This window comes from Pleurodeles waltl, chromosome 2_2, assembly GCF_031143425.1.
Source record: "Pleurodeles waltl isolate 20211129_DDA chromosome 2_2, aPleWal1.hap1.20221129, whole genome shotgun sequence".
Lineage (NCBI taxonomy): Eukaryota > Metazoa > Chordata > Amphibia > Caudata > Salamandridae > Pleurodeles > Pleurodeles waltl.
In genome coordinates, this window is record NC_090439.1 from 317,836,071 (window position 1) to 317,858,542 (window position 22,472).

Sequence of the window (22,472 nt, forward strand, 5' to 3'; positions counted from 1 at the left end):
CTTGTGGGAGGGGTTGTTCTCATAGGTGGCCACGTTATTTCCAGGCGAAGCATGAAATAAAGAATTGGAATACGAGGCGCGGCTCGATAATAACAGTACAATAGTTACCCTTTTGCCTGGAAGCAATGTGGCAGCCACTCAGGACACTGCCTGCCCTCTTTGTAGCCACTGATGCACAGACCATGTCTACGCTGTTTTAGGGTAGACGCTGTCTTCTTGCCTGAAAACGAATGGCATCCCAGCGTCCATTTCATTAGAAGGGGCATGACGTCATTGGTCGCATTTCACTTTGTTTCAGGGCTAGTAGCACTTAGGCCCATATTTATACTTTTTTAGCGCCGCATTTGCGTCATTTTTTTACGCAAAAACGGCGCAAACTTACAAAATGCAATTGTATTTTGCAAATGCGGTGCTAAAAAAGTATAAATATGGGCCTTAGTTGTGTTTTTGTAAGCTGTGCGTCTGTTTCATCAAATCATCTGCTGGTGTGAATATTCGTGCTTTGGGGTTTTTCTCAAGGTTTAACTGGAAAAACATTGTACGTAGTACTGTTTGAAAAACAAAGTATTGTGTTACAGCCCCATGAACTTTTATTTACTGAGAATTATTTCTACCAGTGAAGCTCACAGTAACTACACTAAGTACGCCTTTATCTTCCAATGAACAAAATGTATGATTTATTTGCGTTTGTGTGAGACTTGAAATCGTACAGGGATTGTTTAAGTGTCCTCGTTCGTTTGTCATAATTGTAAATGTTGCCAGTGAGGACATTGTTACCCATTTTTCCGTAGTTGCTTTTCACTGTCGGTCTTTTAGTCTGACTACCAAGAGATCGTGACTTACAAACTTTTAAAGTGCCTTATACCACACTACACGGGTCCACTAAAATAAGACACATTTAATCGCTGTAGGAGGCAAAAGAAATGACTACTTAATTTGGCTGCAAAAGGTTTATTATGCACATTTTTTTTCTGCTTAATATATGTATGCATGCTTTACAAATGGGTTAATCTGGGATCTTTAATTACTAAAGTGTATGGAGGTGATGAATGCACCGTCTGCTGTTTTAAAGCCATGGCTCCAGCATTAGAGGCTGCGTGACTGGCAATGTGAGGTGAACCCTCTTAGGCCAGGCAAGAACACACTGATGATTAAAACGTGCACATGAGGTTCGGGCCAGGGGATGAACCGGTCCAGCTTGTTGACTGCTTGGAGTAAAATAAAGTTAGCTCAAGAGCTCACCGGCAGACGTTACTAAGGGGCTTTTCGAACTGATGCACTGCTCCTTTTGTAACAGCACAATCCCCATGTTCAATGGTTGAATCTGCCTGAGAATTCAAAAGAACATAGAGGCTATAGACAATCACATTTTTATATCTGCATCAAATATGCGCTCCATCTGCAAATTTTGCAAAGCCCAAATAGATGCTCCCTGTCTGGTCCAGTGAAGAATCTGGATCGCAACTACTTAGAAAAATCCTGTCAGAATATTAAAAACTCCTAAGAAAGTGGAAAAATATATTTTTTAATTGTGGTCAGTGCAAGGGTGTTCCAACGTGACAATGCTCAGTCCTCCTTCTACAAGAGGAAAAGTAAAGTTTTTGTATAGCTTTCAGTAGGCCCTTGGGGGCTTGGGGGGAGCCGAGGTTTAACCCGGTCTCCCCCCGGGCTTATTGGGCGGTTGGAACGGGCCACGAGGGGATCGGTTTTACTATTGGGCGATATGACAGGATGGGGTGGGTATATGGTGGGTGGGCTGGGTGTGGGCGGCCTCTTTGGCCGTTGCTCACACCCAGGAGGCGGTACTGTTTTTTGGGCCCACCCGTCCTCCCTTCATTAGATGTTTTTAATTGGTTAGCTGTTGCGTTTTTGTTGTAGGTAAGGGGTGTTTTTTATGTCCAGAAGTTTTTGTTGCTGGATGGCTTAATTGGGCTCTAATAGGACAGGTTTTTTGCGATGTGGCGTTTATGTTGTTCACCTTTAGTATTTGCCTTGTTTATTCATGCCGCTGGTAGGCAGGTCTGGTGGGGCGGGGGATTTACACAGAAAGGCTTTTGGGGGTAAGGGGATGATGTGAAAGGTTTGTGGGCAGAGAGGTTTTAGCAAGGGTCACAAGGGAGGAAAGGCAAGGGGAACTACAGAAGCTGGGCAGCAGGATAGATGGGGAAGGGATTAATCAAGTGCTATTGGGGAGTGGAAAGTTTAGAGGGTGGGGGAGGGGTTAGGAGGGAAATATTGTATAGTGAGGTTTTTCGGTTTGTGAGGCTAAAAGCCAAGGTTATTGTTTTATACCAGACCTTTTCTATTAAAGCGGCCTTTTAATCCCTTAAGAAGAGCTTCTGTGGTTTGTTCCCCTTTTCTGCCCGATTTAGGTTGAACCTGCAGGCAGTGCGCATACGCTGTTGCTTGGCGACCTACTGATTGTACAAAAATAAAAACCGCCAAAAAGGGGCTTTTAGCCCGCTCCATATTTACCATTAGTTGGCATCAGTAGCATCCGTCTTTGCTGCATTATAATTTGACAGCAAGTGCTACATGTCACTTCCTTTTCTCAGTGTGGCACGAAGTACAGATTGATTGATTGAAAAGGTTTTGTTAGTGTGCGCCTGCGGCGATTGAGGTACTATTTATTTGAGTGCGTCACCTGGCTCCATCTGCTTTATCCCCAACACCAACGATACATGTTGCTTCCTGGCCCAGTAGTTTGACATGATATGGTTCGCAATGAAATGACATAAATAATTTGCCGATTTAATGATACACGAAAAAAACATTGCCGTCCATACATGACTCAATATGAGGTGCAGATGCCCGCCCACCGGGGGAGTAGCCTGGCACCCTCAAGAAAGCACTCAGTTTCCTCATGCGCATGTGAATAAGGAACCCACAAGAAGGGATAATAAAATACCCCGGACAAGTAGCTGCTCTGCCAAGCCTGTGAGACTTGAGACAGAAAGGCTACTTGTGCCTAACGGTTCAGATCGTTGTGGACTTATTCTAACTATCTGAAAATAATAAGCCTAGGGGCTTGAAGACAAACATTTTGGTTTCTTTGAGAAGTTGCTACGTGCACCGAGAAGCATTACTAAGAAGTTCAGCACCTTGTACATGCTATAGATATCTACCATAGCTCTGATAAAATAGTGGCACGATGTATCTTTACACGCTGCGTTTAAATCCATTCAGTAACTTTAAATAGCGGGTTTTACTGTCCGCACATTATCTCTCTCTGATCATGAAACTCACAAGTTTGGTGTTCCTGGTAGGACGCTTAACTGGCTAGTGAAAACTTAACTTTTCCGTCCAATTCCTTCTCTTTCGTTTATTTGACTTGTTGCAGCATCCGTGGCCGGTTTCTGTGATACTATTTAGTGAAGCTACTGTTTTAAAAGGCCAGTCAGTGAGAGGCACTTTGAGGAAACTGGAGATCTCAGTCGCATAGCTAAAGTCGTGGCCTCGTTTCGACATATTCTTAAGCAAAGAACTGCGTCTGAAGGTAAACTGGGTAGAGATGAGTCGAATGTTTGCTCCAAACTCCCAGGTGGCCCTCTCGCCCACTGAACATATACTGATGTATGAATTAAAAGCTGAAGTGTTTCATGTGCATTACACTATACAGCGTGCTAACAGTATTTAATAGCATTATTTTGCCCTTTATAGGTGCACCATGTGCTTCTTCCTCACGCTGAGGCAAAAAAATATCTCAGAACACATTTTGTAATTTTCGTTTTGCATAACTATGACTTAGAACTGCGGCGCTGCCTGTGTTTTTGTATACTTGTACGTGCCTGGCATCCCCCCTTTACAGTTCTGTTGCTGCCTTTTAAATGCAGTGCTTTCGTATCCACAGTGTTTGTGGTCTAAGGTTGTACATTTCTGAGAACGTGTTTTCCTGTTTGTATATCATGGCGTAAGATGGCAGCACAAATGTGTTTCTATCCTGCGCCCCCCCCCCCCCCCCAACACACAGAACATTTTAAAAACTTGTCTTCAGGCACAAGATGGTTTTACACAATTTTTCACACTCCAAAAAATGCTTCTGATGACACTGCGGAGTACTCTTTCCAAACAAGCGGCCTGATGCTGCTGCAGTGGTGGGTACAAGTACGAATGTACGTTCCCTGGAAATCTCTGAGTACTGTTGTTGCTGCTGTGCAACATGGATGATAAAAACATTGACACAGTCTGTAGATCTCGCATAGGCGAGACCTTTTGGCTTTGAAAATGCTTGTTCCATAGCATGGTATTTGTTTGAAATGTACCGCCTCCTCCACTTTGAGTGATCTATGGGGCTGTTAGTGGTGAAAACTGTGCAACCAACTAAGATTTAAAAAACATTTTCAACAGTGAAAGTTTATGAGCTATGCTCTCTTCATTTTATAGTTCGTGATGCTAATTTTGTAAGAGATTTTTTGTAAGAGATTACCTTCAGTAGGAGACTACTTTTCATTTTGGAACAATATTGTCTGGAATAGCATTTTAAAACGGGTAAGATAGAGCGTTATTTATCTTTGGAGATTGTTTAATGTTGTGAAAAAACAACAAGATTGTCCGGTATTGAACACATAATGTAACGTTCGTTCTTTGACAGCTAAAATACTTAGTATAGTTCAAGATCACCAGTGTATGTCCTGGTACATATTAGTCCTGTCTCTTTTGGGGCAGCCCCAACGACATACATCCTTCCACCTCCTCCCCAGGAGTTTAACCATCCTTAATCCTTTAACTTTAAACTAGGTGAGGTTCATTGCTTGCATGTGCCTACTGCTGGGGTGTTTGCTAGAGGTTGGAGTATACCCATGTAAGCTAAAGAGGGTACAGGGTTTAACAGAATTGGCCCTCTCAGCCCGCCCATTGACCTTCCCATTTATTGACTGTGCAAGGTCCTTGCCATGAGAACAAGCATTGGCAAAGCCAATAGGTCTCAGCAAACAGAGCGCTCTAGGTGTTGGCAATGTTAATGCATTTGTGTATATCAATAACAGCAGCCCCGGAGGCGTACACAAATACAATCACATTGCCAAGCCTATAGCTCTTGGACTGTCAAGACCTATTGGCTTTGCCAATGCTAGTTTTTTGAGAGTGACATATTGAGGTTACTCTGCAGTTGCTATTTCAACACTAAATGGGATTCCACCACTAGGTGGCACTGGCAGTAAGTCCTGCTTCACTGCTCAGGGTAATGAGTGAAGTCACCCCGCATCTTGCACCCCACTTTCCTGGGACTTAAAGCCAGTCAAAATGGAACTGGTGTATACTATACAATCTGACAGGCTATCCATTGTGGTGCTTAGCAGCACATATTCGCTCTCCTACAGAGGCTAAACCTAACTCCTTGACCCAACCCTCGTGACAGGCAGAACTGCAGGAGTCAGAAGAGAACGCTGGAGCTAAATGCAGCAGTTTGAGGAGCTACATACAGTCAGCATTGCTGCTGCTTCCCCTCAGACAGCAAGGTAGCTTTAAAGAGAGAGAGAGTGAAAAAAAACTGCAAGGGATGGGCAACAGAGACCTTTCCAGCAAGACCAGTGGATACCCCATACAATCTGTAAACAGTGGCTTTGCACTTATTAAAGGGAAAATTGCATGGTGTACTTGTATACCCAAAAGCGAGGGTGCTTCAAACATTCATAACGGGAGCATTTACCATATTGTCTCATCCTGATCTTATTACCAGGGCAGAAGCAGCATACAAACGGTAAAACAAAATCCTTTGTTCCATCTTGACTAGAGATAAAAGCACATCTTTCAAATTAGATTAAAAAAAAACACATCACTGCATAGAAATGTTATCACCAACTGCTGGGGAGCATCTACAGCACCAGCTTTTGTCTGGCTGATCTGTAACATTGTCTTACGCACATGGTCAGGCTGCACAGCCCCCTTAAAAGCAATACACCCTTTACAGAAATTCTACTTATGTCTCCATTTCACACTCGGCGTCCTGCAAAGTGCAAATCACCATTAGCTTTCAAACCGTGAAATATACATAAGATATCCTGCGAAGGGATGCTTTTCTGAAGTTGCCTTGAGGGTCAAGGTCAGGCCAAGAAGAAGTGTTAAGGGAATTATGAGGGCAATACCTCAGAAACCTTCAGCTCTGGTTGCTGCTGTCCTGACAATTTTAAAGGAGAAAGACCACAGATCGATAGAGAGGAGGATCAGTGACAGAAGTCTAATGTAAGTGTATAAGGGATTCAATGCACAGAAGATAAGGTAAAAGCCAAACGTTAAGCGTCCATTAGTACTGTTATGAGTTGATGACATTTAAGAGTGGTTTATGAAAAGAACAGTCTAATCTCTATCAAACGGGCATGGAGTACACACCACGCCATTTAACGTAATAAAATTACATAATCGCTTGAGCACACTTAACCAGAGACTGTTTCAAGCTACGCCTGTCTGCACTGCATCGGGAAATCTTGCAAAAGCTAAAATCAATTTAGAAAGGTGAGATAAGGTTAAAGGTCCCAGGTGGTGCATGGTGTTTCTTTAACTACTAATCTCCTGGCTTTTAAGGCGGTGTGGTAATTAAACCTCAACTAGTGGATTATGGTGGGATACAGCATTACACTTTACATCCTCCCTCTTCGCTCAACCTGTCTACCTTGTCTATTTGGACTTACCTTTGGTTCTTTTTTCTTGTGACCTCTAACCGCCCTTTTCTCTGCGTGTTTGACTCTAAATGTCTCAAGCCCTCGAACTTTGTGTTGACTCTGAGCAGGGTCGAATTGGGGGTAACCACAAGCATTTGTCCAGGGTATGGAGGGGGCACAAAAACAGAGGAGGGATGAACTCTACAGAACAGAAGATATTATCTGCCTTCGAAGAGGATGGGCATCTTTCCTAGCAAAAGAAAATAACAAGGAAGGTATCTGCTATTTCCTCATTTGTATTTTGTAGGACTAAAATCTGTCACCAGCTGGCCGGATTCACTCAAATTAAGTCAGTTTTAAGCAAAATCATTTTCAAGCATATCTTGACATTAAAATGTTGAGACGGCTCACTCCAGTAAAATTTAAAAATTAACAACAAAGTTGCAAACACAAAGTGCAATCAGCGTGGTTCAGTAGTGAAGCCAATTAGACTTTAGAAGTACTACCATGCAGAGTTTACAATTTGCTACGGACGACAGTTTGTAAAGTACAAAAGTAGTGCAGTTTTTAAAGCACTGATTAGATGTATCCGAATAAAAAACATTTTTGTGAAGGATTAGAGGTTATTCCCTTTACAATAATTAAAACTTTGCAACTCTGAGCAGTTTTGTTATTTATTAAATTAACATTTGCAACCTACTAAATGCGGACCCAGATGCCACATTAAAAAAATGCATCATGGTGCATTTATGAAAGACCTTTGGCAAAGATAATTTCTAAAAGCAATCACAAAGTGCAAAAATAAATAGTGAGGTATAACTCATTTACATGAAAGTGATCCACAAAAGCTCTAAAAGTGAGAATATGAATAACAATAAAATAATATTACTGAGATTGTGCAAACCAAAAATGTACCAGTAATTTGGGGCAGAGTATTAAGTATGTACATGGTTGTTTTCTAACATGGGAATCATAAAATGCCTAAACAAGCATTCTGGAAATCAAAAATGGAATACACAAGTTAACTATCGATGGCTGTTATATTGTTTACGTCGCAATCTTTAACCTGCAGGTTACAAAGAGATCTCTCCAGTTTGTTTGAATCACAGAATTATCTAGTTGGCAATCCAAATTTATGGTCTAATATACAGTCCGTCGCTGAAAACGGGTGCAAACATTCCCCGCTGGCCTCCCGGCGCTTGGAGGCTGAACAGAGGCCAACAGAAAATGATGTAGGCTAGCAGAGCTCGAATGTCTCGCCACCTAGGGACTTAGCTTCAGGGGGCGTTGTTTGGGGTGTTACACCCTCTAATAAATATATTTTGTGATAAATAGTTGGGTACAGGTCCTTTCAGTCTGGTATAGTGATGTGTCTGTAGTATTTCACCTGAAACTTTTACACATCCAGACAAAAACACAAACAGTCTCTCCCTCTCTCTATTTGGAAAGACTTAAAAAATGTTGGTTATTTCACAAAACAATGTGCTTTCTCTCACTTAGTACCCCTACCAATCTGCATTTCTATCCCTTTCCGCTTCCCTAAAGCCCCTTTCGGGCACCCTGCTTTGTCCTGTAATAAACTCATTACTTACCGGTAATTCTCATTACTTCGAATACCCTGTTTCTCATCCCAATACTTATTGAAATTAGGAGTTTCACCTCTACCCAGGCTCACGTGTCCTAGCCAGAACCAGTCAGAAAGTTCCACATTACCCCTCCTCTCTCCCTTCCCATTCCCATCCTCCGATTACTTTGTACCAATATAAGGGCAAGGAACCCAGAAAACAACATGAACACCTTCAAGCACCAGAACCAAAAAGGAGGCATGTTGTAATCCGGGAAGGAATGGGGAGGGTGGAACGTAAGTACTGGGATGAGAAACAAGGTATCCGGAGTAATAAGAATTACCAGTAAATAATGAATGATTCCACCTTCTAATTACAGAGATACACGTGTCTGCGGGCCAATACAAAAGAAGCCATGGCAGAAGCAAATGCCTTTAAAATATCACAAGACACATCTGCCAGAAACTTGGCCTGAGTCTCTCAACACCCTCCTGTAGGCCCAGAGTTAGAGAATGGAAGTTTTTAACCACAGACTGAGAGGCATATATGGCATAAAAAGATGCCCAAGGACCATATTCATGCCTGAAAAACACTTCTTTAAAAAGGCCTCCAAACTGTGGTCCACATAATCCAAAATGGGAACCTCCTCAGACATAATATACGAATGACCAGCCAAATGAGAAAGAAGAGGATGAATCTTCAAGGAAGAGGGAAACTCAATATCACCCTTTGCCAGAGGATAAAGGCGAGTCAAAAACTGAGGGCGGTCCACCTTCTCAGGATCTTTTCATTCCTGAAGCAGAAGATCCAACACCTCTTTGTTGACTGCCAAGGACGTAGGAGGGCGAGAATGAAACTGTTGAAACAGACCAGAACTAGTACGAGGTACATCGTCTTCCAAAGAAATACCCAGGTTATAACCAAAATAACGGGAAAAGGCCAACAGATTCGATTTCTGAAGACATTTAGAGCGAGGTAGTGTCTCTGGCACTGAAGAGTCAATAACCTTATCATATCCCGAGAAGGCCAGGAAGAGGAGGAGAGGACACCATCAAAGAGGAGACTTAGGAGGTGGGAGAGGAGAGAGAATAACACAAAACCCCATAATCCTTAGATCTCAAAAATGCATCAGAGAGGGAGGCCAGCAGCAGTTGAAACTAAGCATGTGAAAGACCCAAGCATGAGAGGAGCAAAGAAGCACCTCATCTGACTGAGAACGATTCCTCTCCTCCTGTATGTCACTGGAGCAGTGATGGTGTTTAGCTGATCTCTTCTTGTGATCCATAATGCCAATGAAAGAAAAAGGGAGAAGCGAACCTCATATAACGAAAAAAGACTCAGAGTAGGCCAAAAGAAAGCCTGAAGAAAAAACAGGAGTCAGGCTACTTTACCTTCAAGTAATGTGATTTACTAATTGCATATTATTAACGAACAAAGCACTTTTTATTCTTACTGGCAGAAGAATGAGTAAACATAAAAATATATATAAAGAAAACAACCAAAGGAAAACACCCTAGCAAAAAACAAGCTGAGCGGCAACACAACAAGCAGGAACAGTTGCCCAAAGAAAAATGGTGCACAGAGAGATCTGGGAAGCCAATTTCCACGGCTGTCAGAAACAAGGCACCACCGACCTCCCACCATATGAGGGCGCTGACACTCCATTGGGCCAGCAAGAAGCCGAGTGATACACTCAGCAGAATCCCCATGTGAGTATCAGTGTCACGGAAGCCAAAACTAGAGATCTGCTCATCGCGGTCTAGAATCAGGCATGACCGCATAACAACGGCGAGCAAACAAAACATAACGCGCGCTCGCCCAGCAAGCGCCCAGTGCAACCATAATGGCAGAGCAACAAAACATAGCACGCACTCAACCAGCAAGCACACCATGAATCCAAAACAGCAGAGTAAACAAAGCATACAGCGTATCTGCCCAGCAAGCGAGCAATGCTGCCAGAAGGAAAAGCAACATGACACTGCAGTGGCCCAGCAACTGGGCACCAAGGAAGAGAGCAGAACTGAGGGACAGAGCAGGTAACCCTTTCAAACACCCGCACCTCAGGGCCAACAACCCCTATCCCCAGAAGAGTGCCCCGCACAATGCCTACATAGGGTGCAAACAAAGGGGAACAAACAAACAACTCCAAGAGGCCCGGCCTCTCAGGGCTTATCTGACTTAGGAACAGCTCAGGACCTGAGTAGATGAAAAAAACAGTTAATTCTCTGGGCTCCTTGCCCTTATATTGGTATAAGGCAATTGGAGGATGTCAATGGGAAGGGGGAGTGGAGAGGTCACATGGAACGTTTTGATTGGATCTGGTGAGGGCACTTGGGCCTAAGTAGAGGTGAAACACCTAATTACAGTAAGTAGTGGGACGAGAAATTGGGTTGAGAAGGTCATGTATTTTAACATTATGTGCTAGCGCGATTTTTGGGAAATCTGAAGCTCATTTCTCCCGTCGTACTGACCAAGCTACGCCCCTGTTGCCAGCTTTATCATTTGTTTTCATGAAAAATTGTAATGATGACCAAATGCTACAATACCAGTTATATGACCCAACCCTGAAAGGTTTGCACTTGAGACATGCTAGTGGTACTTAGCAAAGTTATAGACCCATTACTCCTGAAGAACAGGTCCCCTATGCGAATCACTGGTCGCCTCCAAGAAAGTGCTTTCTAATCAGACAGAGAAATGAACTGAGACATCTTGAGAAAATCCGATCCCAGGGCACACCATTTTCACTAATGCCCTGCTGTCAGGGCAGCCCAGAGTCCTCCGCTACCCTGGGGCAGCAAATTAACTGTAACAGAGTGCACAATAACCCCATCTGTCATCAGATTCAACATTTAAAGGCAACAGGGCAGTGTGCCTGATAAGTAAAAAGCCCCAATATTGTACTTAGACCCTCCCCACGCCCAATCAGCAGCAAAGGAAAAGCACATTTAGACATGCATTTCATGCTTCAGACTGTGCTGGACACGGGGGGTGAGGGGCAGGGGAGATAAGAAAAACAAGTTTTGCAGACAGCCCTTAAAAAATCTCAGTTCACATCTTATAGATAATGATATATATCACTAAGGGAGAATCGAAACTTCAATACAGCTGCTGAATATACCAATATGGGTGACTTTGACCTTCTATCGTGAATGGAAGGCAAGTAACTAGTTCAGTGGTAGGCAACAAATTAAGTTCCTTAAGCAGGACACGCTTGCTGCACACCTACGAGATGGTGGGCCCGATTTACAATAGCAAACTTAGACAAAAAGTCTAAGTTTACACAAAAAGTCTAAGTTTAGACCTAAAGCATAACTTCACTTGTAGCAAAGTTAGACTTTTGGTGTACTACAAGTAAAGTTAGACCTTAGGTCTAAACTTACATCTAAACTTAGACTTTTGGTCCAAGTTCACCTTTATGAATCAGGCCCGCAGTTTTGACGAGACTGAGTCAAAATATACTGTTACAGTCCTAACTGAAGTGATAGTGAAAAGAGTAGGGAATACAGTTTTGAAGTTCATGCAACTGGATCAGACAGGGGTGGAACTTACACAAAAACATGCAAGTCATCTTTTCCCTTTCCTTCCCTTTTCCTGGGGTGCAAACCCAAAAGGAAAACTTAATTTGATGTTAAAGAAGTTCAAAATTCTCCCGGAGGAGTATGGCTTTATATGAAATGGGTACAGGTCTGTGCACTGATGTAAAAGTATAAGGTCTCGTAAAATAACCCTACTGCAATTGTTGGCATGAATGAAGTGGTTTCCTGCAACTACTCTCTGAGTACCAGACATCTGTCCCCTCTCATCAGGAACTTGCAATAGAGACTAAACTACTATCCTCTGCAGAAAAGCAAATATTTGGGGGATGTAACATCTTGTTGGTAAAAGCAGTATACTTATTGCCCTTGGGCCCAGTGCTTAATTTGTAAATAAAAAGGTGCCGGTGCCCAAAGCCCTCCTCTTAAACACACAGCTGTTGCAATTAAATGTGCAAACACAAAGTACTGAGGAGGCGTAATCCTGTAGCTGTCTCGGGACTCTTCAATCCATATAAAGCCACTTCCTGCCCCTTCAGCTCACTATTGCAGCTTTCTACCTTTCCCCTTTGTAACGCTTTTTCGTTTTTCTCTTCCTCCGTCTTTCCCATATGTGTCTTTTGCTCGCAGCAAATGCTTGAAGCAGAAGAATAAGCCTTGGCCCTCAAAAATAAGTGCCGGTGCTCAGCACCAGAAACAACAAGCACAAATTAAGCACTACCCAGGCCATGATATATCGCTTACTGTGACAGAGACCGGCCAAATCCAATCCCTACCTTTGCTCAGCTCGTGGGGTCAGACTAACAAAGATATCATATTGGGCTGAATGCTACAGGGGTATACTTTCTTAGGCCATCTACTCTGGATAGACTGAAAATGTATGTAAAGCATTAAACATTATAGATGTGACCTGATTAATTTGTCTAATTCTAAAATAAAGCAGAAAATGTATATTAATATATTTTCAATGAAAACACCAACAGTTAAAGTGACATTGTAGTTAGGTGAAAATTTCAGTCAAAATTACTGAAAGTACAGCTGTAAGATTGAAGCCCAACGTGGGCTCGAATCTTACAGCTACGCCTTGAGTAGCTTTCACTTATTGCACACATCTGAACCATTATTGCATCATTCCGGATTCATCTGTAAAAATCATGGTTACCTCCAATTGGGAATAAAGGAATGCCTATTTCCATAGGTTCTTTAAGCTTCACCCACTATTTGGGTTTTCTAATTCTCTGATTCTAAATTCCATAATGAATCCATTCGTTATGGCAGCCCCTATATTTATAGGGGCTAATTGCAGGGGAAGCAGTTATTCAACACCTCAAAAGATGATGTGTCCCCAATGGAGTGTGGGGGTGGATGGGCAGTTACTTCTGTAATAGCTGCACATCCAACATGTGCCTTTGAGACTTTTTAATCCTGGGTGGAGATCTTACCCATTGATACTGCCTCAGGACAGTTTCATGACTATATGGTGGTCGATCCACGTATGCAATATAGGGATTACCAGGAATTAGAAATACCTTTGACATATCAAAAACACCAAAACTGAATTAGTGGTCATTTGCCACACAGACACACACACACTTGTTTGGGGTCTGTAAGCACTAAGGGGGCTACATGGCCAGTATTTGGCTGGTTACAATCCCATCCCTCACACTGAAACCTTATCACAGGGGCAGAGGTAGCAGAGGTTTTAAATTACATAGTTGCCCTATGTAGGAGACTCGTACAATTTGTACCCTAAACTCCCGTCTTGCTATAGTAGCAGGGCCTACTGTTTCCGCACAAACACAAGCCATTAGTCCACACATTATTAACACTACCAAGTGCCCACAAAGCATGATGAAATGGCTTACTGGATTGTTCGCAAGACTAACCAGTTAAAAGCAGTCTATCCGTACAGCACTGCCCAAGACAAACATAGAATACTCACTCCGTGTCTATGTCTTGGCATGCTGCATCCTGTAAAGGAGTGCAACTTCTGGGGAAGCATCTATACTAGTGCGCATGGTACATCTTCATCCTTATGGAGGCCGTGCACTGCGGGAAGTTGGATGAAGGTATGGTAATAAAATATTACTTTATGAAGAAAAAAATGTACAAATTCACTGAAAAAAAACCAAATATTAAAGTAATATATAGTTATGTGTACTAAAAAGATTGTTTTTTTGTTTAAAAAAATAAACCTCAGAAATGTATTGAAAAAAAACAAAAGTTAAAGTGACATAATAGTTGAGTGAATGTGTCATTGACAACATTAATGTTCTGAATTAAAAAATCCACAGAACTCACCAGTTATATTTACCAGACCTCTATATAACTTATGCCCCCTCCCTGGACTGCTTATACCTCACATATTATATTACTCATTATATGTTTATGACATCTTTTATGACATGACTATTGGCATCTTAAGTGACAAAATTGATGACATTACTGATTATAGCATCCAAGCTTCTTTTGCACACATTGCTTGATAAACAAGTACGGCATTAGAGGTCTGAAAGTAAGTACAAAACAGATCACAATAATATGAAGCATCATTACTGTGTGTGTATATATATATATATATATATATATATATATATATATAAAAAACCCTCTTGCATGAACCAAGCTTGTATTATGTGCAACACTGACCCTATACCATACATTTCATAAGTAGCCGAGTTCGTGTTGATAATCAACCACAGATGTTGAGGTTTCAAATCCAGAAATTGAACCCTATAAGTAAGATGGGATACTATGTGGCTCAGATGGGAGTGTGCAAGACTGTCATTACCCGACAGGCAACAATACTATTGGGTTCCAAACCTCCTACATATGACCACTTATTTTACGCGAATCAGAGAGACCCCGTCATGCAGATGAAGAAGGGAGGAGAGAAGGGAGGAGAGAATCTGCACATATTCTCACTATATACACATGCCTACAAACATGTTACTTAAAGTGAGAGCAATGACACTGGGAGCTATTGGAGATAAGAATCTGGTACTCTTATCAACTCCCCTATTGAACTTTCAGTACTCGCACAGAAACCTAAGTGTCACGTTTCTGACCGGTTTTACAGTGAATGGAACTGAGTAGCCTACTTAGGAACACAGGACTTCACAGAGTTTAAAAGCTTAAATCAGAAAACTAGTTCAGTGATGTGTTTGTGCACGCTATATAAGGTGGAAAGCTATCACTATACTGTGTTGCACAATAAACTACCTTCACAAGAAGAAGGGGACCAGGTAAAGCAGAAATGAGAGGAGGATCTGGGAAAAAATCCATTAAACGAGCAAGGATCACAGCTAACCAAAAGACCTCTACAATCGCGACATATTTGTTTTATTGCTATTTAAAGATTTACACAGATTATTCCATTCTGGTGAAACTACAAATGACCACTGTCTCCTAAAAGGGAAACTGCTGGTCTGCCTGAATACTCAAAACATGTTTGTACATCTCCGATGTAACTTTCTCAGGAGATACGAGATTTTGAGAAAGAGTGACAAACATCACTGACTTTCATAAAAGCCTGTTTCAATGTGATGTAGATCAGATTCGCCTAGGAATATCACACCGAAACTAGAATATACATGTGCACAGAAATGTATATAATTTTGAGCTTGTGTTGTTTGTATGGACATTGACTCTCGATGATGGGCAAGTTAGACCAACAAAAAAATTAATGGAGTGTTAAAACAGAAAATGTAAGAAATTATGGGCCAGATGCACCAAGAATGCCTTTTGCAATTCGGTATTAGCGATTTTTAAGAAATCGCTATTTCTGATTCGCAAAATGCAATGTATCACATTTGCGATTCAGTAATAGCGATTTCTTAAAAATCACAAATGCTATTTCCGAATTGCAAATTGCGATACTGGCCCCATTCGCACCTATGGGCCTGTAGGCCCATATCTGCAAATTTTTTACATTTCCAAAATTGCGATTTCTCAACTGGAAATCGCAATTTTGGAAATGCAAAACCCCAGGGTGCTGGGGGCCTAAGGCCCCCTCTGCTGCACCCCAAAATATTTTTTCACAACATGTTAGGTGCACACATGCCAAAAGGGTATGTGTGCTTTACATGTACATTTAAAAAAATGCATTTTAAATGCATTTTTAAAATTTGCACATGGTTACCACCAGGTTCAAGCTAGTGGTAAATAGCGATTCCTTAATGCCCAATTTGCATTAAGGAATTGCTTCTTACATGTGCTTTAGAAATCGCAAATAAGGATTCCTTATTTGCGATTTCTTATTTAGAGAATATTCCTTAAAATTGCATTCAGAATGCCTTTCATACATTCTAAAAAGGGCTTTTTGCATTTGCGAATGCAAAAAGCTTTGATACATCTGGCCCTAAGTCTATTGTGCCTAAACTTTGCACAGCAGGAATACTGTGCTCCTTGTTTTTTCATTCAAGCAATGTGCAAAGGAGTTTAAATATTCAAAGGAGTCATTTGGTCACTCTCCTGATCTGGCGGGACAGACATCAAAGAAAACTTGTGAAGGTACACCGTCACTCAGCCAAAGCGCACATTGCTTATGTTTTTTAAAAATTGTGTTTATTGGTTTTCTAACAAACATTAACAAGACAGGTTTACACATCACTCAGTAGACAGTAATATTTATTATAAATGTTGACCAATCATAATACACCTAAGGTCAATTTACAAATGTAATCTCAGTGGTAAATTACACAAACATTGCCAGTTACTAATTGTATACACATTTATATCAGAATAGAGTAGTTAATTAGGCAATTATTAAATAAAACTCTAGTCCTACATGCATTTAAAGATCTTCAATGCAGCAAAGAGACAGAAGGGAAGGGGGGACAATAATACTTGCAGCAGTGAAGTCCAATCAAACAAATGGTCTTTTAGCTTATCATCCTTTGTAGGTATAGTCATATGGATCTCCTCCCCTAGAGTCCATTCCAACACACCCTAATATCAGTACTAAACTCTGGGCCAATGAAATGCAATGCACCTTCTGACTATCAACAGACCCATAGAAGACAATTAACGATAATCTTGAAACTTTTCAGTGGGGGAATCAACCCTAAAAGACAAATTTAGACCACTATTTCAGACTACAGGGAGTGCAGAATTATTAGGCAAATTAGTATTTTGACCACATCATCCTCTTTATGCATGTTGTCTTACTCCAAGCTGTATAGGCTCGAAAGCCTACTACCAAGTAAGCATATTAGGTGATGTGCATCTCTGTAATGAGAAGGGGTGTGGTCTAATGACATCAACACCCTATATCAGGTGTGCATAATTATTAGGCAACTTCCTTTCCTTTGGCAAAATGGGTCAAAAGAAGGACTTGACAGGCTCAGAAAAGTCAAAAATAGTGAGATATCTTGCAGAGGGATGCAGCACTCTTAAAATTGCAAAGCTTCTGAAGCGTGATCATCGAACAATCAAGGGTTTCATTCAAAATAGTCAACAGGGTCGCAAGAAGCGTGTGGAAAAACCAAGGCGCAAAATAACTGCCCATGAACTGAGAAAAGTCAAGCGTGCAGCTGCCACGATGCCACTTGCCACCAGTTTGGCCATATTTCAGAGCTGCAACATCACTGGAGTGCCCAAAAGCACAAGGTGTGCAATACTCAGAGACATGGCCAAGGTAAGAAAGGCTGAAAGACGACCACCACTGAACAAGACACACAAGCTGAAACGTCAAGACTGGGCCAAGAAATATCTCAAGACTGATTTTTCTACGGTTTTATGGACTGATGAAATGAGAGTGAGTCTTGATGGGCCAGATGGATGGGCCCGTGGCTGGATTGGTAAAGGGCAGAGAGCTCCAGTCCGACTCAGACGCCAGCAAGGTGGAGGTGGAGTACTGGTTTGGGCTGGTATCATCAAAGATGAGCTTGTGGGGCCTTTTCGGGTTGAGGATGGAGTCAAGCTCAACTCCCAGTCCTACTGCCAGTTCCTGGAAGACACCTTCTTCAAGCAGTGGTACAGGAAGAAGTCTGCATCCTTCAAGAAAAACATGATTTTCATGCAGGACAATGCTCCATCACACGCGTCCAAGTACTCCACAGCGTGGCTGGCAAGAAAGGGTATAAAAGAAGGAAATCTAATGACATGGCCTCCTTGTTCACCTGATCTGAACCCCATTGAGAACCTGTGGTCCATCATCAAATGTGAGATTTACAAGGAGGGAAAACAGTACACCTCTCTGAACAGTGTCTGGGAGGCTGTGGTTGCTGCTGCATGCAATGTTGATGGTGAACAGATCAAAACACTGACAGAATCCATGGATGGCAGGCTTTTGAGTGTCCTTGCAAAGAAAGGTGGCTATATTGGTCACTGATTTGTTTTTGTTTTGTTTTTGAATGTCAGAAATGTATATTTGTGAATGTTGAGATGTTATATTGGTTTCACTGGTAATAATAAATAATTGAAATGGGTATATATTTTTTTTTGTTAAGTTGCCTAATAATTATGCACAGTAATAGTCACCTGCACACACAGATATCCCCCTAACATAGCTAAAACTAAAAACAAACTAAAAACTACTTCCAAAAATATTCAGCTTTGATATTAATGAGTTTTTTGGGTTCATTGAGAACATGGTTGTTGTTCAATAATAAAATTAATCCTCAAAAATACAACTTGCCTAATAATTCTGCACTCCCTGTAGAATTCCGTAATCTTTGGACATGACTTAAAGATCTGGGAAAAGTATCCTTCTCCCCTGATATGTTTAGGACAGAATGCTGATTGATTAGGATACATCTTATTTAGAATCACGAAAGTAGGATAGATCTTACAGTGAAATTTAAACTATACCAGCGTCAAATGTGCACTAACAGCTACTCTTGTAAAGTGCAGATAATCCCCCAACAAACCTATATTGGACCTCAGAGATGCACACTCTCTATCACACTAGGACATGCTGTAACATAGGTTTCAGAATATGTGCATGCTATGCTTTCTGTAATGCTGAAAATTAGCCTATCCCTATCAAACCATAAACAATGTCCTTGAGCAAGTGTGTCAGGTCTACTAGAAAGCCATCCGAGTGCAGGCATGCAGACTTCATTAACCTAGGATATTCTAGAAACTGTTTGCGTTTACCCCAACTGTACCTAAAATGTAAGGAACCAATCTTCAATGACGATATTCTTTTCACATCTTCTTATAACAGGCATAATGGCATATGCTGTAGATAGAGGGTTCTCCGAAGTATCTTGCCAAGATCGGTCCCATCAAAATATTTAAGAATGGCAGGTCCATGGAGGCATTCATCCACCAACTATTCCAAACACCTGCCTGACCGTACGTGCTGCTTAACAAGAACCTATCCTGATGCTGTTTCTCAGCACACTAACCCCACGTCTGTTGTAAATGGGTAGAGAAACAGTACAATTCATAATATAGCAGACCCTGCCTCATCTTGATGTTATGTCAAATTAAGGATGTCCAGCCTAACATCACCACAGTGTCTCCCTCAAATCAACATTACCACCAGCTGGTCAAGGTTCTTGGGAAAAAGGAATAAGAAATAATGTAGAATCATCACCATAAGACTGGCAGCAGAAGTTTGAGCCACCCTGCACATATTAAAGTTAATAAGATTCTCATTCTTTTGTGCATGCCAAGATAATTAAAGCAATGGTAGTCCATGTTAGGGCAAGATCAGAGAGAATATCAGCTTTTCTTGATACTAGTTCACCAAAAGACAATACATATAATGTACGCGAATATGTCCTAGGTCCATTAACTATGCACTGCCTTAATCAAGTGGCTTAAATAAAGGAGGATCTCACAGATGAAAACATCATGTGTTGATTCACCTATCATGGCGACCCACTCTGTCATAATTAGAACAAGAGTAGTGGCAAGACTGAGCAACATTAATAGGTTCTTATCTCAAGTGTCCAATTAACAAAAATGTCTTGGAAGGCATAGAGGAGCACCAACCATCTAAAATTTCTTGGGAACAATAGATAACAGGGAAGTGATGTAGTCTAACCTTTAGTAGAGCCCCTCGTGTCACAAAGTTCATCAGAATTTAACAGTTTTTATTATATGTAAATCGTAGTTTCAATGGTTAAACACAGAAAGCTGCACTGACACACATTTTAAATGTGCACTTGCTTGTATTTCAGAGTTCGACTTAGATGACATTTGAATTAAATCATGTTAGAGGGATAAAACATGTTATAATGTAATGTAGACTTTAGACTAGTAGTTCTTATAGAAACATTACTAAATTTCTCATGATTGGTGAATGTTTCATGAGTTTACAAATATGTGCAAGTGAGAGAAATTCAGTTCTCAGTTGTAGCCAATGAAATGCAGCAACAAAGCTTTCTATTGAAATTAAATGTATTATTCCTATTAATGAAATAATAATAATGCTGAATTTATAAGTTTGCGTATTACATGTAATTTACTAAAACATATTAATTGAATGCATTTTATATTTTCTCTAGCGTTAGCATGGGTGAGGCCTGTTGAAGCTTGTAATTTGTGACTGTGCTAAGAAATGCTGATTCATTCCCTAACGTGAACTTTCTTTTAGGTTATGTTCTCATGAGAAGCTTAGCTAGTTGGTAATAGATTCTAATATTAAGGCTAGAGAGAATGTAGCATAGTGTCCTTGACGGAAGAACAGCGTGAAACAAGAACTGGTATTGTGCACAATTGTTTCAAACGTGTGTGAAGTCACACAGATGGAAGATGTTCCCACAACAGACCTGGGAAAACGTTGGACTGTTTCAATTTGGAGCCATACGACTAATTCCTATTGGATGATGACCATTCAACATGAACTGATACCTTTGACCAATCAGAATGGTTTGTGAATTCTAAAATACTGATGGACATATGAACTTTGAGCAGTTCATAGCAGCTTGCAGAGAGCTCCTGATCTTGCAGATGTCTTGCTGATCCTGATGCTTTGCTGATGAAGATTCCATGAATGCTGTATCCCTTGGAGTGGTATATCCCTACACACTATTGCCCCTTTTGAAATGACCTCTTAGGTTTAGAAATCATTTTGTTTTCCTCATTTTGAAGACTCTTGAATGAGCTTTTGGGGTGGTGACGCTTTCCCTTTTTAGGGTTGAGCACAAGGTGCTCTGTCCCTGGTGTAATCTCTCTGAGTACTTTTAACCATGCCCATCAATTTGGTTGGTTTGTGGGCTTGCCTTTTAAAATTATCTTGATTTAATTAGCAAAAGGCATGCATATGTCATGCCTTTCCCGGTGTTTAGCCTGCCTTAAGCGCACTGGCCAACTACTGAAAATATACGAGGCTCCATGTTTACCGTATGGTTTCTGCACTATTTTTCTCTTTATTTCATAGGCAGCGCGATCTCGCTGGACAGTAGTAGAGTACTTTGCATGACATCGACCCTGTTACATGGCTATTTGCACTTTTGCCGGTTACATTGATAACTGCAGTTCTGCTGATACATTTCACTGCGAGTGAACTTGTGTTTCCTTTTGTGTGTTTGCTTTGCCCTCATGGCAGCCGTGGGCTCGCTTATGTGAAACTGTTTTACTCCTCAGTTTATGTGGTAAGAAAAGTCCGGTTAGGAGTTTACAACGCTAATAGCTTTAACTTGAGTAAACGTGAGACCTATTGCATTGCAAATGCTTGTTACTTATCTTTTGCCTAACTTAGTTTGTAACCTGCAGTCCTAGATTATCTTTTTTCCAAATAATTTTTGCCCTTTTTATGCTTTCTGCTTTTTGTCTTTTGCCTGCATGTGTTCCTCACCACACATGTATTTCCCTGATCTGGTTAGTTATAGGGATGACTTGTGTCCAGCTAAAGATCATTAACCCTGCTAATTTGAATTGACTGATGATTGATAACTCTGAGCAACATATTATCTCTGTTTCTCAGACATCCCTATTAAAGTTATGCATTATTGTTTTTGAATGCTTAGTTTTATTAATGTTAATTCGCCTGAATCTATTTCAACACCTTGGGCAACCCTTGGTGATTATCTAGCTTTATAACTCAGTTTTCCACACTGTCAATATGACTTTGACATTGTGTTTGTAATAAATCCTTAACTTTATCTTGATTGGAGTTTTCCTTCTGTGTCCACATTGGTCATGGTGTTTACATTGTTTGGGGATGTATTGAAATACTGTTGATGGTTCTACAACACTACTTTCTGGGGTTAAACTTGCATCCACCGCGATGAGCACTGCTTGTTACAAAGGATGAAAATGCTACCACAGAAGCATCACCAAGCCAATAAAGGTGGGCCACAAAACCTAGATGACATAAGAGCTCAACCACAACCAGCCAGCTGACTGTATTGGATGTTTTCTCACTATCTAGGGCACCTACCACAAAAGTATATTTCTGGATACTTGTGATGCAGTATATGCAAAAGCTTCCAAAGGCATCCACTTGTATTTATATGAGGAACAAACCCAGGCTAATTTGGGTGCAGATTTTTTATGACTCCCAAAATCCTGGATTTCAAGGTCTTCTGGGAATCTTTACATCTATGTTAATTTTGGACCATGTTCTATATGATTTATAGTCAATAAAGTTTTTGTTAGGCTTGGGCACAACTGTGGTGCTGGCCTTCCTCATTACTGTAGGATTCATGTTTTCCAACCAGCCTGATAAAATTACAGCAGGTTATTTACATATATCCCTGTATAAGAAAATATTGCATCTTCTTTGTATACCTCCCCAAGGTCTCAACCCTCAGCGTAACCTGTAACTGAGCTAGTACAGGATATCAGCCCCTTAAGTGCCTCCCTATATTTCCAGGTTA

General features: G+C 41.0%; 1 protein-coding gene across 2 annotated transcripts in view; it reads right to left on the reverse strand.

The window, feature by feature from the left end:
* ATP9B (ATPase phospholipid transporting 9B (putative)) overlaps positions 1–22,472 on the reverse strand; it is a 2,250,419-nt gene that overhangs the window by 1,098,975 nt on the left and 1,128,972 nt on the right. The gene's annotated exons all lie outside the window — the stretch shown is intronic.